Consider the following 17741-nt stretch of genomic DNA (forward strand, 5'->3'; position numbering starts at 1 on the left):
GTGCCAGCTCTAGGCCTCCCTGACTACAAGAAGCCATTCCCTCTTTATCAAATGGAAATAGGATGTCATGCTACTGGCGTCCTAAAACAGACCCACGGAGGAAAACAGAGGCCTCTACGCTACTTATCAGCACGCCTGGATCCAGTTGCAAGGGGGGCCCCCTCCTGCATGAAAACAGTATTTGCAGTGCACGCCCTCCTGGACAAGGCTGCTGACATCATTCTTGGACAACCACTGGAGATCCTGGCTCCGCACGACATCTCAGCAATTCTCTATCAGACCCAGCCAAAACATCTATTCACTGCCCGGCATCTTCGCCTCCAGTGCTCTCAGCTGTTGTCTGACTCTACTCCAACTCCCAAGGGGGGATGCAGATATGTCTTCAACCACCACTCTACTCCCACTCCCGGGGGGGATGCGCATACGGACTCTTCAGAACATAATCTGCAGGGTACCGTAGATGGCTACAGATTTCAAAATGATGAAGGAAGATTCCACATGGGATGTGCAGTGACCAGCAATCAAGAAATCCTGTGGTCCAGAAGTTTGTCGCCTAGCTTGTCAGCCCAAGAAGCGGAACTGATAGCGCTGATGAAGGCCTGTCAGATTGCGAAAGACAACACTGCAAATGTCTATACCAATTCCTGGTACTCGCATGGCATAGCACATGACTTTTGACCCATCTGGGCTGCAAGGGACTTTATCACAGCAAGCGGGACAACCGCAAGGGGTGACAAAGCAACCTAGAGTGGCGACACACGGTGGATCTTCTCTTTTTTTACCCTACCAAACTCCATTTGGGCTTTATCCGCTACCATCATATAGGCACCTTGATTCCATTTTTGGGTAATTTACACAGCATTTGCAGTGACACCTGCTGCATTCATACTTGACTTTTCATCTTAACCCTTTGTTTATTGCAATGGGTAAATCTGGGGGCATGGCACCTTCTCTGTCCTTTGTGTAATTAGTGTTCATTCACACTGAGCATGTGATCCACAACTTGGGGAAGCTGAACTCCTATACAGGTTTTAATCATTCAAACTGAGATGAATTGGATCTGTGTGCAAGTTACCTGAATGCTTTCAGTTTCAATATGGCATTTTTTCTTTATTCAGCATGGATTGGTTTGTGGTGTTTGCTCAAACAGATTTATAGCAGTGGTTTTATACAGATTATACATATCTGATTCTCATGGGTAAAGGCTTTATTATGGTCCTATGTATTGTCTAGATGAGTCACATGTGTGACCGTTTTAATGTTTTTAATGTTTTTTGTGTGTTCATATATTTTTAATAAAATTTATATGTGACTTTCATGCCTTGTGGTGATCCCCTTCAATAGCCTATACTTCTCTTTTGGTTGTTTGTAAGCTGGGGTAAAGTGCACGGAAAGAACAGTTCGTAATAGGCTCCTAGAGGCAGGGCTCAAGTCATGTAAAGCTACAAAAAAGCCTTTCATCAATGAGAAGCAAAGGAGAGCCAGGCTAAAGTTTGTCAAAGACCATAAGGATTGGACCATAGAGGACTGGAGTAAGGTAATCTTCTCTGATAAGTCTAATTTTCATCTTTACCCAACACTTGGTCATCTAATGGTTAGACAGAGACCTAGAGATGCACAAGCCACAGTGTCTTGCACCCACTGTGAAATTTGGTGGAGGATTGGTGATGATCTGGGGAAGCTTCAGCAAGGCTGGAATTAGGCAGGTTAATCTTTGCGAAGGACGTATGAATCAAGCCCCATACAAGGTTATCCTGGAAAAACAGTTAATTCCTTATGCTCAGGCAATGTTCCCCAACTCTGAGGACTGTTTTTTCAAGCAGGACAATGCGACATGCTGCACAGCCTGGTCAATCAATGTGTGGATGAAGGACCTGAACCACATTGAAAATCTCTGGAATGTAATCAAGTGGAAGATGGATAGTCACAAGCCATCTAACAAAGAACTGCTTAAATTTTTGTACCAGGAGTGGCATAAAGTCACCCAAAAGCAGTGTGAAACACTGGTGGAAAGCATTCCAAGATGCATGAAAGCTGTGATTAAAATTCATGGTTATTCCACAAAATATTGATTTCTGAACACTTCCCGGGTTAAAAGATTAATATTGTTGTTTCTAAATGATTATGAACTTGTTTTCTTAGCATTATTTGAGGTCTGCAAGCACTGCATTTTTTGTTATTTTGACCATTTCTCATTTTTTGAAAATAAATACAAAATTTAGTGCTTAGAAATTCGAAGACATGTTGTCAGTAGTTTATAAAATAAAAGAGCAATTTACATTTTACTCAAAAATATACCTATAAAGAGAAAAATCAGACAAACTGAAAATTTTACAGTGGTCTCTTAATATTTGCCAGAGCTGTACATATACGCTGATAGTTTGAAAATCTTACCCACACATCCCTTTATAAAGGGAAATTCAACATAATACCTCTGTTAGCATATGCCATATACTGCTGAAATATGCAGCTGCCAAATATGTGGGCGGAACGCTTGGGTACAAAATCTGTGTTTGAAGGTGAAACCACTGCCCCTTCCTGTGTTAGGCCTTCTTAATCTGCGGTCCAGGAAGCAGGCGCTGGTGCATCTTGCCCACAACCTGCAGTTGCAGAGACACAACAGTCAGAAACCACGTCCACTTTATGGTCTCAGCGCAGTGTTCAGTTTTCCCTTGTCAGCATATATGTCTCTTGCCACATTGTTACTTAGATGGGGCAAACATATTCATTAGCACTTTATATTGTTCAGTGCTGGCCAAAGACCATTCCTGGCATTTCCAGGCTCCTAAGTGAGACTTGTGTCTCTTTATTAAACCGTCGCTTCCCTTAAATTTTCTAAATTTCGGCAAAAGAAAAAAATTGTGGTGGGTTATTGGCCAGTTTCTGTACATTTTAAGCAGGCCTAAGAGACTGGGTTAATACACTCCACAGACCTAATCAGGCCACAGCCTTACACATATTGGAACATGGTCATTGCCACAATAAGGCCTTTACCTGAGCTCTGTAGCACTGCCTGTCACCTGAATAATACATTCCACTGATCTTGACACTCCCTGGGACATATCCTGTAATTACTTTGTGGTTGCTCAAAGTCATGCAAAGGAGACAGTATGTCTGGTTGGTAGTTTACAGAAGAACTGCGTAGGCTTGAGCAGACCGGTCAATGACACTCCTGTCTCTTTCCCTTAAGGAGGCTGCTTCAAAGTAAAATTAGGCTTGTACATGTTCCTGACATGGATTGCAGGTCTGACAGACTGACCACAATACAGGTCCTCACTTGCATACACTGTATACAGGATTTAATTCAAATGGCTTTGGTGTCTGGTAGAATCCAATTTACTGACATTGATCATGAAGCTCCCCCAGCCCATGTATTATTTTCACCTTACAGTGGCTTCACCCGCTATGACAGTGGCTCCATTGGCATCTGGTTGCCAAAATGAACTGTGGAGCTCAGAAAACTCAAGTTTCACGGCACCTGCTAGCCCTCTGTAAATGTGAAGCAAGGGCCGCATAATGACATGGCGGTGGTGGTGGTGGCTGGAAAAGCCCGAAATTCAAATGGGCATGTTTTAGCTTCCATTATAAAGTGCTGGTGAATATGTATTCCACTATCTAGTGAACAATTTTGAATGAGGGAGGTGCCTCTCAAATGTATGATACAGGGCCACCTGAGGGCCCTTCACAAACTCAGGTTACATGGCACTTGCTGGCCCTCTGAAAATGTGAAACGAGTCCTGCATAATGACATGGTGGTGGACATGGTGGTGGTGGCGGGAAAAGCCCAAAATTCAAATGGCCATGTTTTAGTTAGCATTGTAAAGTGCTGGGGAGTGCTGGGGAATATATGTATTCCACTATCCATTGAATGATTTTGAATGATGGAGGGACCACCCAAATGTAGGAGTGAGAACCCTTCCAAATGTATGATGCAGGACCACCTGAGTGCCCTTCCCAAATTAATTTTTTTGGCACCTGATGGCCCTCTGAAAATATGAAGTGAGGGCAGCATAATGACATGGCGGTGGACAGGTGTGTCAGGAACACCGCACTGCACTTGCTCACTGAGCCACTGCGTGTGTCCTGAGTAGAACAAACTATGCCCAAAGATACCTGTGGAGTGGGGCGGCAGACAGGAGATGTGTGCGGCAAACAGGACTTGAAGCATGTGACTGCCAAGGGGCGGAACTGGCCACAGGTCTCCCAGAGGGAGCAGGAGCAGAGAGAGATGCCGGCCAGAAATAAAGATCCTACCAGCAGGTATAGCTCAAGCAGTAGCAACGATGAGCGCTAGACAAGAGGGATGTCAGGGACAGGCCAAGGGTCACAACCATATGGACAGCAGAAGTACCAGGGGCATAGACAGGAGGAAATCCAGAGCCTTAGCCAAAGTCAGAAACCAGGAGAACAGATACATAGTACCGAATCAGCAGGCAAGAACACAACAGGCAACAGACCGGGTCAAAAACAGGTAATCAGGCTGAAAAGCAGGCACACTGCACTAGCACAAACGCAAAGGGGTCACTTAACTAAGCCGAGGGCTAAAGTACAACTGACAAGGATGGAGGTCCACAGTGGCTATAAAAACCCTCCCTATGCCCAAAACGAGGCCACAGAGTTAACCCCCAAGGCTCCAGGTCAAACTTCACAACAGGATCATGACAGTGTGGTGATGGTGGGCAAAGCTCAAAGTTCAAATGGACGTATTTTAGCTGGCATTGTAAAGTGCTGGGTAACATGTATTCCGCTATCAAGCTAACAATTATAAGTGAGGGAGGGACCTCCCAAATGTACAACCCCTGGCAAAAATTATGGAATCACCGGCCTTGGAGGATGTTTATTCTAAAGTCATTTCAAATGGCAACTTTCTGGCTTTAAGAAACACTAAAAGAAATCAAGAACAAAAAATGTGGTCGTCAGTAGAGTTGAGCGACTTTTGGTTTTTTAGGGTCGCGTTTCGTTTCGTGAAACCCGACTTTTCCAAAAGGCGGGTCGAGCAAGATCGGCCGATTATAGGGAAAAGTCGGGGTCGTCCCGAAACACGAAACCCAATGTAAGTCAATGGGGAATAAAAGTCGGCAGTGAGAGGAGGACAGGAAACACACCTACAGTGCCCATTTGAATGCCAAAAGCATCAATTCTTCTTACTTAAGCTTGTCAACCTTAATTAACTTCATAATATAAGTTACGCACTGAAAAATGGGGGTTATTTGGCTAAAGTTGTGGGGGGGGAGGGCTGGCTGCAGGTTTTCATGTGCCCTGGGCGAAAGAGCGCCCCTTTAACACATACCACAACTCATCATGCTCCGATACGGCAGATAAATAGCGGTATAGTACAATGAAAAATACCTCACTTTTTACATCTCATGACGAGGCCCATCTATTTCTCCATACAGAATCATTGGTCCCATATAATGTTTGAAACAGTATATGATGAGCTCCACATAATGCTACAGTATATGTTGGTCCCCATGGATGAAGCTCCACTGTCTTATGGGCCCAAATAATGCTCCAAACATAATGGGCCCCATTTCTAATGCTCTAGTGTATAATGGGCCCTGTAAATGCTGCTCCAGTGTCTGATGTCCACCTTTGGAATGTTCCAGTGTATGGTAGGCCCCATCTATCATTCTCCAGAGTATAGTGCTCCCCAAAAATTGCTGTCCCAACATTGAAAACAATCAAATAAGTCTCCTCGCTAGGGAATCCCTGTACTTGTCTGGACAGGTGCTGTAGCTTGCTTAACAGCTCGCCAGCCGTTCTCACGCCCAGTATGGATTGCACGTGATTGCACAAAGGTTAGAAAGGGTACCGTATCCCTGGATAACATGTATGGATAGCGTACACATTCAAAATATATGTCTCAGGAGGCAGGCTCAGACGGTGTCAGGCCCAGTATGGATTGCACGTGATTGCACAAAGGTTAGAAAGGGTACCGTATCCCTGGGTAACATGTATGGATAGCGTACACATTCAAAATATATGTCTCAGGAGGCAGGCTCAGACGGTGTCAGGCACAGTATGGATTGCACGTGATTGCACAAAGGTTAGAAAGGGTACCGTATCCCCGGATAACATGTATGGATAGCGTACACATTAAAAATATATGTCTCAGGAGGCAGGCTCAGACGGTGTTAGGCCCAGTATGGATTGCACGTCATTGCACAAAGGTTAGAAAGGGTACCGTATCCCCGGATAACATGTATGGATAGCGTACACATTCAAAATATGTCTCAGGAGGCAGGCCCAGACGGTGTTAGGCCCAGTATGGATTGCACGTGATTGCACAAAGGTTAGAAAGGGTACCGTATCCCCGGATAACATGTATGGATAGCGTACACATTCAAAATATATGTCTCAGGAGGCAGGCTCAGACGGTGTTAGGCCCAGTATGGATTGCACGTGATTGCACAAAGGTTAGAAAGGGTACCGTATCCCCGGATAACATGTATGGATAGCGTACACATTCAAAATATATGTCTCAGGAGGCAGGCTCAGACGGTGTTAGGCCCAGTATGGATTGCACGTGATTGCACAAAGGTTAGAAAGGGTACCGTATCCCCGGATAACATGTATGGATAGCGTACACATTCAAAATATATGTCTCAGGAGGCAGGCTCAGACGGTGTCAGGCACAGTATGGATTTGACGGCCCAGATTACACAGCGGAGGAGCAGGGAGAGGTAAAGATTGCAAATGCTGGGGCCCTGCCCAAGCAAGGGGGGCCCACTCGTGGGCGTCGGTACTGGCACTGGGCCCCTCATAGTACAGCGGTGTGTCTGACGGCGGGTGTGCACCACCACCGTCAGAGACACTTGATTGCACTATGAGGGACCCTGTGCCAGTGCCCGCGCCCAAGAGTCGGCCTACCCACCTGTCCAGGGCAACGGCACTCACACGGTGTCGTGCGCTAGGTGGTGACCCCGGCCATGGGGGGGAGGCAGCACAGTTAGGGAGTTTTAGAAAGTGGCAAATGTTGATGTTGGACATTCAGCTGATGCAAAAGGCGAAATAGGTGAAGTACCAGGAAGAGGTGGACCAAAGCAAGCCATTTTTCTGTCACCCTATGTGTCATCAGGGGAAGGTGGGACAAAATCCTTGGAAACCCATGCGTGGTTCATTTTAATGAAGGTTAGATCATCCACATTTTGGGTTGACAGACGGGTCCTTTTTTCTGTCAGGATTGATCCAGCTGCACTGAAGACTCTTTCCGATAGCACACTTGCAGCTGGGCAAGCGAGCTCCTGTAAGGCATATTGGGCCAATTCAGTCCAGGTGTCCAGTTTAGCGGCCCAATAGTCAAAGGGGAATGACCTGTGTGGGAGAACATCGATATGGGAGGAAAAGTAGTTTGTAACCATAGTTGACAACTGCTGTCTCCTGTCACTTTCCATCGATGCAGTATTACCAGTTGTGTGAGCAGTATTTGAAAAATCAGTCCACAACATTGTCATGAAACCCCTGTCTCCAACGCCACTTCTGCTGTGTGCACCACGAACACCTCTGCCAAGCTGCCCCCGGCCCGTACGGCTCGTGTGAGAACCATCACCGCTGCTGTGTGCTGGGAATGCCTCAAGCAACTGATTTACCAGAGTTGCTTGTTTATTAGCCAATATTAGGTCAAGGTTCTCCTGTGGCATGATGTTTTGTAATTTGCCTTTATAGCGTGGATCCAGGATGCTGGCCAACCAGTAGTCGTCATCGTTCATCATTTTGGCAATGCGGGGGTCCCTTTTTAGGATTCGCAAGGCATAATCTGACATGTGGGCCAATGTACCCGGTGTCAATGATGCACTGCGAGTACTGGGTGGAGGAGCACTTTCTGGCAAATCCACATCCCTCCAGTCACGCACAAACCCTGTACCAGACCTTGCCACGCCAACATTTTCACTTGCCCCACGAGATGCATCCTCCTCCCCTAAGTAATCATCCCCATCATCCTCCTCCTCCTCCTCGTCTTCCTCCACCTCGTCCAGGAGAGGTCCCTGAGCAGACAATGGCTGAATGTCATCAAGGATTCCCTCCTCCTCTTCCTCCTCATCAACATTGGCTGCAGACGCCTGCTCCTTAAGGTGCGTCAAAGTTTGCATGAGCAGACGCATAAGTGGGATGCTCATGCTTAGGATGGCGTCGTCTGCGCTTACCAGCCGTGTGCATTCCTCAAAACACTGAAGGACTTTACAAAGGTCTTTCAGCTTCGACCACTGCACGCCTGTCAACTCCATGTCTGCTCTCAAAGTGCCTGGCCGTGTATCCTCCCACAAATGCATTATGGCCTGCCTCTGCTCGCACAGCCGCTCCACCATGTGCAGGGTGGAGTTCCACCTTGTTGCAATGTCGATAATGAGGCGGTGGTTGGGAAGGTGGAGCAATCGCTGCAGCTTCTGCATACGAACGGAGTGTACAGGCGACCGGCGGATGTGCGCGCACAGTCTTCGCACCTTCTGGAGCAGGGCTGTTAACTCCGGATAATTTTTGAGGAAGCACTGCACCACCAGGTTCAAGGTGTGAGCCAAGCAAGGTATGTGGCTGAGTTTTGAAAGGGCTATGGCTGCCACAAAATTACGCCCGTTATCACTAACTACCTTGCCTGCCTCAAGATGTACACTGCCCAGCCATGACTCAGTTTGTCGCTTCAAGTACTCGGCCAGCACCTCGGCGGTGTGTCTGCCCAAACACATCATCTGCAACACAGCCTGCTGACGCTTTCCACTAGCTGCTCGATAGGGGGACACATCGTGTGCAACAGTGGCAGCTGCAGATGGAGTGCTCGTACGACTGCGCTCTGTGGACGAGCTTTCGCTTCTGGAGGAGGAGGAGGAGGAGGAGGAGGGTCGAACGCCTACAGCCAACTGTTTCCTATACCGTGGGCTAGGCAGCACTGTCCCACCACCGCTGTCCCCTGTGGACCCTGCATCCACCACATTAACCCAGTGCGCAGTGATGGACACGTAACGGCCCTGGCCATGCCGACTGGACCATGCATCAGTTGTGAGGTGCACCTTTCCGCTCACTGACTGCTTGAGTGCATGGACAATGCGGTCTTTCACATGATGGTGGAGGGCTGGGATGGCTTTGCGAGAGAAGAAGTGGCGACTGGGTAGGTCATAGCGTGGTACTGCATAGGCCATGAGTTCGCGGAAAGCTGTGCTTTCCACCAACCGAAAGGGCATCATCTCAAACGAGATTAGTTTGGCAATGTGGGCGTTCAAACCCAGTGTACGCGGATGAGAGACTGAGTACTTTCTTGACCTACTCATAGTGTCTGGGAGGGTGAGCTGGACTTGAGAGCTGCATATGGTGGAAGTAGCGGTGGACAGGGTGGACTGAGAGAGGGTTGATGATGGTGATGGAGTTGGTGTTCTTTCTGATGGCCTAGAATCAGTCTTTCGTTGATATAACAGTGGGATTCCCTGACTGCTGTGGTCTTGCAACGACACCTCAACATTTGCTGCTGTGCTAACCGGTGGGCTTACAGTGGGGGAAACAATGTAGCGTTGCTGACTACCTTCGTTGTGATCAGTTGCACATGTGGCACTTGAGGTTTGGTGTTGTGTCCACGCTTGCAAGTGCATGCTGGTTAAATGTCTAAGCATGCAACTGGTATTCAAATTTTTCAGATTTTTCCCTCGGCTAAAGGTCTTTGCGCACTTCTTACAGATAACCTTGGCCTGATCATGAGGATTTTGTTCAAAAAAGTGCCACACTGCACTCTTCCTACTTTGGCAGACATTTTGCGGCCTAGCACGCTGTGATCTTTTGACCCTCTGGACAAGCTGTCCAGCAACTCTTTTGATGTTTGGAACCTGTCTTTGGAGTGCTCCGGGCCTGCCAGATAACAGCTGTTGCGATGTCGATGTCTGCTGTGGATGCTCCTCATCTGAGCTATTGGAAGCAGCACCCTCTTCCCCCAATGGATGCCAATCTGGGTCAACAACTGGGTCATCCATCACCTCCTCTTCTATGTCATGTGCACCTTTCTCTGTGTCACCGTGTATGGTGGTATAGTGTGCGGGAAGGGGCACCTGAGTCTCATCAGGGTCAAAATCTGGTTCTGTACACTGCGAAGACAATGTAGTGCTCTGAGTGAATGTACCAGCAGAATCATCCATCAGCGGCTGTGCATCAGTGCACTCCATGTCAGATTCATCTTGGCCTGGGTAATTCACCATTTGACTTGATAATCCAGGCATGGTATGTGAAAACAGCTCCATGGAGTAATCAGTAGTATGGCCTGCGTCATCCTTCAGTCTTGGTTGGGGTGAAGGACACAAGGAAAGGTGTGGTTCATGAACATGAGCCTCCAATGACGACTCAGTGCTTTTACTTTTTACAACTGAAGAAGAGGAGGCGATAGAGCTGGAGGCTGAGTCAGCAATGTAAGACAAAACTTTTTCCTGATGCTCTGCCTTTAAAAGCGGTTTGCCAACTCCTAGAAAACTAAGCGTTCGAGGCCTTATGTAGACAGACGATGACGCAGGGTCAGCACCTCCTGCATTCGGTCCTATTTTGCTCTTGCCACTACCATCAGATCCACCACCAACATCATCATTACCAGCTGCCAACCCCCGCCCAATTCCACGGCCTCTTCCACCAGCCTTCCTCATTTTTGGTAGAAATGTAGACAAAATCCTACAAACTATATAGTAATGTAAAACAAGGTACAAGGTGTCTATAGGACAGGGGAGATTTAGAATTTCTGCACACACTTGTGGACAGTGGACACTTTTGGATTGTGTGAGGCCCACTGATATCTGAGCGCTATGTGACACGCTCGATGGCACAGCTGCCTGTGACCAAAGTGACGAGAGGATAATGGAGATTTTGAATCTCTGCGCACACTTTTGGACACTGGACACTTGTGGATTGTGTGAGGCCCACTGATATCTGAGCGCTATGTGACACGCTCGATGGCACAGCTGTGACAAAAGTGACTGGAGGATAAGGGAGATTGGATTGCTTTTAAAAAAGCAGTTTGCGGAGCAGTGGGTAAACAGCAATGCCAGCGTGTCAGGAAGCCTTAAAAGGCAGCCCAACAACCAACACCACTGATACACCACTATATAGCCTCCCCTTGCACTGCACACACAGTGACTTGTGTGTTGTGCAGGCCAAATCGCTAGCAGCAGAAGCAGTTTTTTTGTCTTCTTCCCTGCCTAACGCTCTCCCTACAGAATCAGCAGCAACCTCTCCCTATACTAAGATCGGCAGAAGTAAGATGGCGGTCGGCGTGCACGCCCTTTTATACCCCCTGTGACGCCCACCAAAGCAAGCCAATCACTTGCATGCCCTTCTGAAAGATGGTGGTGACCCGTGCCTAGGTCATCACGTTGCCCACAGTGTCCGTGGATCCTGATTGGCTGAAAAAGAGCGCAAAACAAACTTTTGAAACGCGACTTTGGTGCGTAAGTCGCCGACCTCGTGGCCGACCTCATCCTAGGGTCGGATTTCGTTTCATGAAACCCGACTTTGCCAAAAGTCGGCGACTTTTGAATTTTTTCGACCCGTTTCGCTCAACTCTAGTCGTCAGTAATGGTTACTTTTTAAACCAAGCATAGGGGAAAAATTATGGAATCACTCAATTCTGAGGAAAAAAATTATGGAATCACCCTGTAAATTTTCATTCCCAAAACTAACACCTGCATCAAATTAGATCTGCTCATTAGTCTGCATCTAAAAAGGAGTGAGCACACCCTGGAGAGCTGTTGCACCTAGTGGACAGACATGAATCATGGCTCCAACACGAGAGATGTCAATTGAAACAATGGAGAGGATTATCAAACTCTTAAAAGAGGGTAAATCATCATGCAATGTTGCAAAAGATGTTGGTTGTTCACAGTCAGCTGTGTCTAAAATCTGTACCAAATACAAACAACATGGGAAGGTTGTTAAAGGCAAACAATGCTGGTAGACCAAGGAAGACATCAAAGCGTCAAGACCAGAAACTTAAAGCAATATGTCTCCAAAACAGGAAATGCACAACAAAACAAATGAGGAATGAATGGGAGGAAACTGAAGTCAATGTCTGTGACCGAACTTTAAGAAACTGCCTAAAGGAAATGGGATTTACATACAGAAAAGCTAAACGAAAGCCATCATTAACACCTAAACAGAAAAAAACAAGGTTACAATTGGCTAAGGAAAAGTAATCGTGGACTGTGGATGACTGGATGAAAGTCATATTCAGTGATGAATCGCGAATCTGCATTGGGCAAAGTGATAATGCTGGAACTTTTGATTGGTGCTGTTCCAATGAGGTTTATAAAGATGACTGCCTGAAAAGAATATGCAAATTTCCACACTCATTGATGATATGGGGCTGCATATAAGGTAAAGGCACTGGGGAGATGGCTGTCATTACATCTTCAATAAATGCACAAGTTTATGTTGATATTTTGGCCACTTTTCTTATCCCACCAATTATAAGGATGTCTGTGGATGATTAAATCATTTTTCAAGATGATAATATATCCTGCCATAGAGCAAAAACTGTGAAAACATTCCTTGAAAAAAGACACATAAGGTCAATGTCTGGGCTGCAAATAGTCCGGATCTCAATCCAATTGAAAATCTTTGGTGGAAGTTGAAGAAAATGGTCCATGACAAGGCTCCAACCTGCAAAGCTGATCTGGCAACAGCAATCAGAGAAAGTTGGGGCCAGATTGATGAAAAGTACTGTTTGACACTCATTAGGTTCATGCCTCAGAGACTGCAAGCTGTTATAAAAGTCAGAGATGGTGCAACAAAATACTAGTGATGTGTTGGAGTATTTTTTTGTTGGTTTGTTTTTCATGATTCCATAATTTTTCCCCAATCCTTGGTTTAAAAAAGTAACCATTACTGACTACCACATTTTTTGTTCCTGATTTCTTTTAGCGTTTCTTAAAGCCAGAAAGTTGCCATTTGAAATGTCTTTAGTTTTGTGCCATGTCTGTGATCTGCTTTATTTCTACTAAATTAAACACTGAATGAACATCCTCCAAGGCTGGCGATTCTGTAATTTTTGCCAGGAGTTATATAAGTGAGGGTCCTCACAAATGTACAGTATAAGGAAAAACTAAAGCCAAAACGCACCATGTGAACATATGTTAAAGGGGAGGTATAATTATTATTTTTTATAAAAAAAAATTTATTTTGCTTACATGCAAGCAATTATGATGGGAAAATGTTTATTAGCATTTTTGCCTGTAAAAAAACAATTTAGGTTTGGTTTGGTAGGTCTTCTTATAAATCTGTAAAACTAGCACAATAGTCTGACAACATTGTTCCCAGATACCATATTTGAGTTACAGTAGAAAGGCATTCAGTCATCTTCTCCATGCTGTTACCATTTAGTTTTAGCATCTTCCCATCTGTTTCAGATTTTTTTCTCAGGCCTGCAGATCAATTTGTTGGGTCCAGCAGAAAAATATTTGGATTTCCCATTGACTTATATTGTATTCATTATTCCGTACGAATACCCGAATATTAGGACCGAATTTCCTGAATCCGAATATTTCACTATTCGATCATCACTAGCAGGTATGTATTTAAATCAGGCAACCGATGCTCTGTAAAATCTGTCATTATCACTAGAGGAAAGACTTTTCTCTGCTGCCTGATCCAGTGCATAACTCAACCTCTCCCCTCTTCAACTCTATGGCATTAGATAAGATAAGAAGTAAACACTGATGACTTGCAGGTGCAAATGTCATCTGCTTATTCTGTGCAACGGAAAAGAGCAGGTTTTCCTGCAGTCTTTTGTAAAGCCACAGATTATTATTATTAGTTATTATTATAGCGCCATTTATTCCATAGCGCATTACATGAAAACCCCTGTATACCCCTGTACACATAATAATAACAAGTACAGTAATCTTAAACAATACAAGTCACGACTGGAACAGGAGGAGAGAGGACCCTGCCCACGAGGGCTCACAATTTACAAGGGATGGGTGAGGATAAAGTAGGTGATTTTAGAGCTGGTTGTGCAGTAGTTTCGTCAATCGGTGGTTACTAGTGTTGAGCATTCCGATACTTCAAATATCGGGTATCGGCCGATATTCGCTGTATCGGAATTCCAATACTGAGTACCGATATTTTTTCAATATCGGATATCGGAATCGGAAGTTCCCATAATGCAATGAGCCACTGTTGTGGCTCTGATTGGCTGCCGAAATGACGTCATCATGATGCGCGGTCTGTGCGCATCATGATGCGCCGTCAGTTCGGGCCTTCCGGGGGGTCTGTGCCGATTGCCCGGGGGTCTGTGCCGACTGCCCGGGGTCTGTGCGGACTGCCGGGGGTCTGTGCGGACTGCCGGGGGTCTGTACCGGCCTGCCGGTGGTCTGTGCCAACTGTCTGGGGGTCGGTGCAGGCTGCGGGGGTCTGTGCAGGCATCGTCCGATGGGACTACAAGTCCCATCGGGTGATGCCTGCTACCATGACGGTGATTGACACATTAGCCAATGATGGGACAGTAGTAGTCCCATCATCCGGCTAATGTGTTGAATGTAAAAAAAATAATAATAAAATAAAATACATACTACATACATGCTACATACATACTACATACATGATACATGCTACATACATACTACATATATACTACATGCATGCAACATACATACATACAACATATATACTACATGCATGCAACATGCATACTACATGCATGCAACATACATACATACTACATATATACCACATGCATGCAACATGCATACTACATATATACCACATATATACTACATGCATGCAACATACATACATACAACATATATACTACATGCATGCAACATGCATACTACATATATACCACATATATACTACATGCATGCAACATACATACATACAACATATATACTACATGCATGCAACATGCTTACTACATATATACTACATATATACTACATGCATGCAACATACATACTACATATATACCACATGCATGCAACATGCATACTACATATACTGTATACCACATATATACTACATATATACCACATGCATGCAACATACATACTACATATATACCATATGCATGCAACATACATATATACAACATATATACTACATGCATGCAACATGCATACTACATATATACCACATATATACTACATGCATGCAACATACATACATACAACATATATACTACATGCATACTACATATATACCACATATATACTACATGCATGCAACATACTTATATACTACATATATACTACATGCAACATACATACTACATATATACTACATGCATGCAACATACATACATACTACATATATACCACATATATACTACATGCATACTCTCATATACCACATGCATGCAACATGCATACTACATATATACTACATATATACTACATGCATGCAACATACATACATACTACATATATACCACATGCATGCAACATGCATACTACATACTGTATATACTACATATATACTACATGCATGCAACATGCATATATGCTACATACACACTACATGCAACATACATACTACATATATATCACATGCATGCAACATGCATACTACATATATACTACATATATACTACATGCATGCAACATACATACTACATGCAACATACATACTACATACATACTACATATATACCACATGCATGCAACATGCATACTACATATATACTACATGCATGCAACATACTACATATATACCACATGCATGCAACATGCATACTACATATATACTACATATATACTACATGCATGCAACATACATATATACTACATACAATACATTCATACAATACATACATATAGACATACAGTACATATAACATAGAGTACATACTCACCAATACTTGTCACTTTGTTCCCCGAGGCTCCAGGGATCCAATCACGGGAGGTAGGTATCCTTCCGCACTGTATTCCTCTGCCACTGTAAAAAAAAGTCCCTAGTCTCACTTTATGGCAAAAGCTGCATGGGAAATTTCACACACAGCAATGCCATAAAGTGAGACTAGGGACTTTTTTTACAGTGGCAGAGGAATACCTATCTCCCGTCATTGGATTCCTGGAGCCCGTAGAGAACGGTAGCATCAGCTGATGCTGCTGTTCTCCACGCAAGATCGTCGTGGGACACTTGTGGACTTCTGCAGATCAGGGGTAAGTATATTGGTGGTTTGTTATTTTAATATTTATTCCACAGATGACAATGGCTTCGGGGAACAAAGTGACAAATGATGGTGAGTATGTACTCTATGTTATATGTACTGTATGTCTGTATGTATTGCATGAATGTATTGTATGTAGCATATATGTATGTTGCATGCATGTGGTATATATGTAGTATGTATGTTGCATGCATGTAGTATATATGTAGTATATATGTAATATGCATGTTGCATGCATGTGGTATATATGTAGTATGTATGTAGTATGTATGTTGCATGTAGTATATATGTGGTATATATGTAGTATGCATGTTATATGTACTGTATGTCTATATGTGTGTATTGCATGAATGTATTGTATGTAGCATATATGTATGTTGCATGCATGTAGTATGCATGTTGCATGCATGTGGTATATTTGTAGTATGTATGTATGTTGCATGCATGTAGTATATATGTAGTATATATGTAGTATGCATGTTGCATGCATGTGGTATATATGTAGTATGTATGTAGTATATATGTTGCATGTAGTATATATGTAGTATATATGTATGTTGCATGCATGTAGTATATATGTGGTATATATGTAGTATGCATGTTGCATGCATGTAGTATATATGTTGTATGTATGTTGCATGCATATAGTATATATGTGGTATATATGTAGTATGCATGTTGCATGCATGTAGTATATATGTTGTATATATGTATGTTGCATGCATGCAGTATATATGTTGTATATATGTAGTATGTATGTTGCATGCAGGTAGTATATATGCAGTATGCATGTTGCATGCATGTGGTATATATTTTGTATACATGTAGTATGCATGTTGCATATATGTAGTATATATGTAGTATGCATGTTGCATGCATGTGGTATATATGTAGTTTGTATGTATGTTGCATGCATGTAGTATATATGTAGTATGTATGTTGCATGCATGTGGTATATATGTAGTATGCATGTGGTATATATGTAGTATGCATGTTGCATGCATGTGGTATATATGTAGTATATATGTAGTATGCATGTTGCATGTAGTATATATGTAGTATGCATGTAGTATGCATGTTGCATGTAGTATATATGTAGTATATGTAGTATGCATGTTGCATGCATGTGGTATATATGTAGTATGTATGTTGCATGCATGTGGTATATATGTAGTATGCATGTTGCATGCATGTGGTATATATGTAGTATATATGTAGTATGCATGTTGTATATATGTAGTATATATGTAGTATGCATGTTGCATGTAGTATATATGTAGTATATATGTTGCATGCATGTGGTATATATGTAGTATGTATGTATGTTGCATGCATGTAGTATATATGTAGTATGTATGTAGGTTGCATGCATGTAGTATACATGTAGTATGTATGTATGTTGCATGCATGTAGTATGTATGTAGTATGTATGTAGTATGTATGTTGCATGTATGTTGCATGTATGTAGCATGTATGTAGCATGTATGTAGCATGTAGTATGTATGTAGTATGTATTTTTTTTTTACATTCAACACATTAGCCGGATGATGGGACTACTACTGTCCCATTATTGGCTAATGTGTCAATCACCGTCATGGTAGCAGGCATCGCCCGATGG

Source organism: Dendrobates tinctorius, unplaced genomic scaffold, assembly GCF_039654945.1.
Source record: "Dendrobates tinctorius isolate UK_male_01 unplaced genomic scaffold, ASM3965494v1 ptg000064l, whole genome shotgun sequence".
Lineage (NCBI taxonomy): Eukaryota > Metazoa > Chordata > Amphibia > Anura > Dendrobatidae > Dendrobates > Dendrobates tinctorius.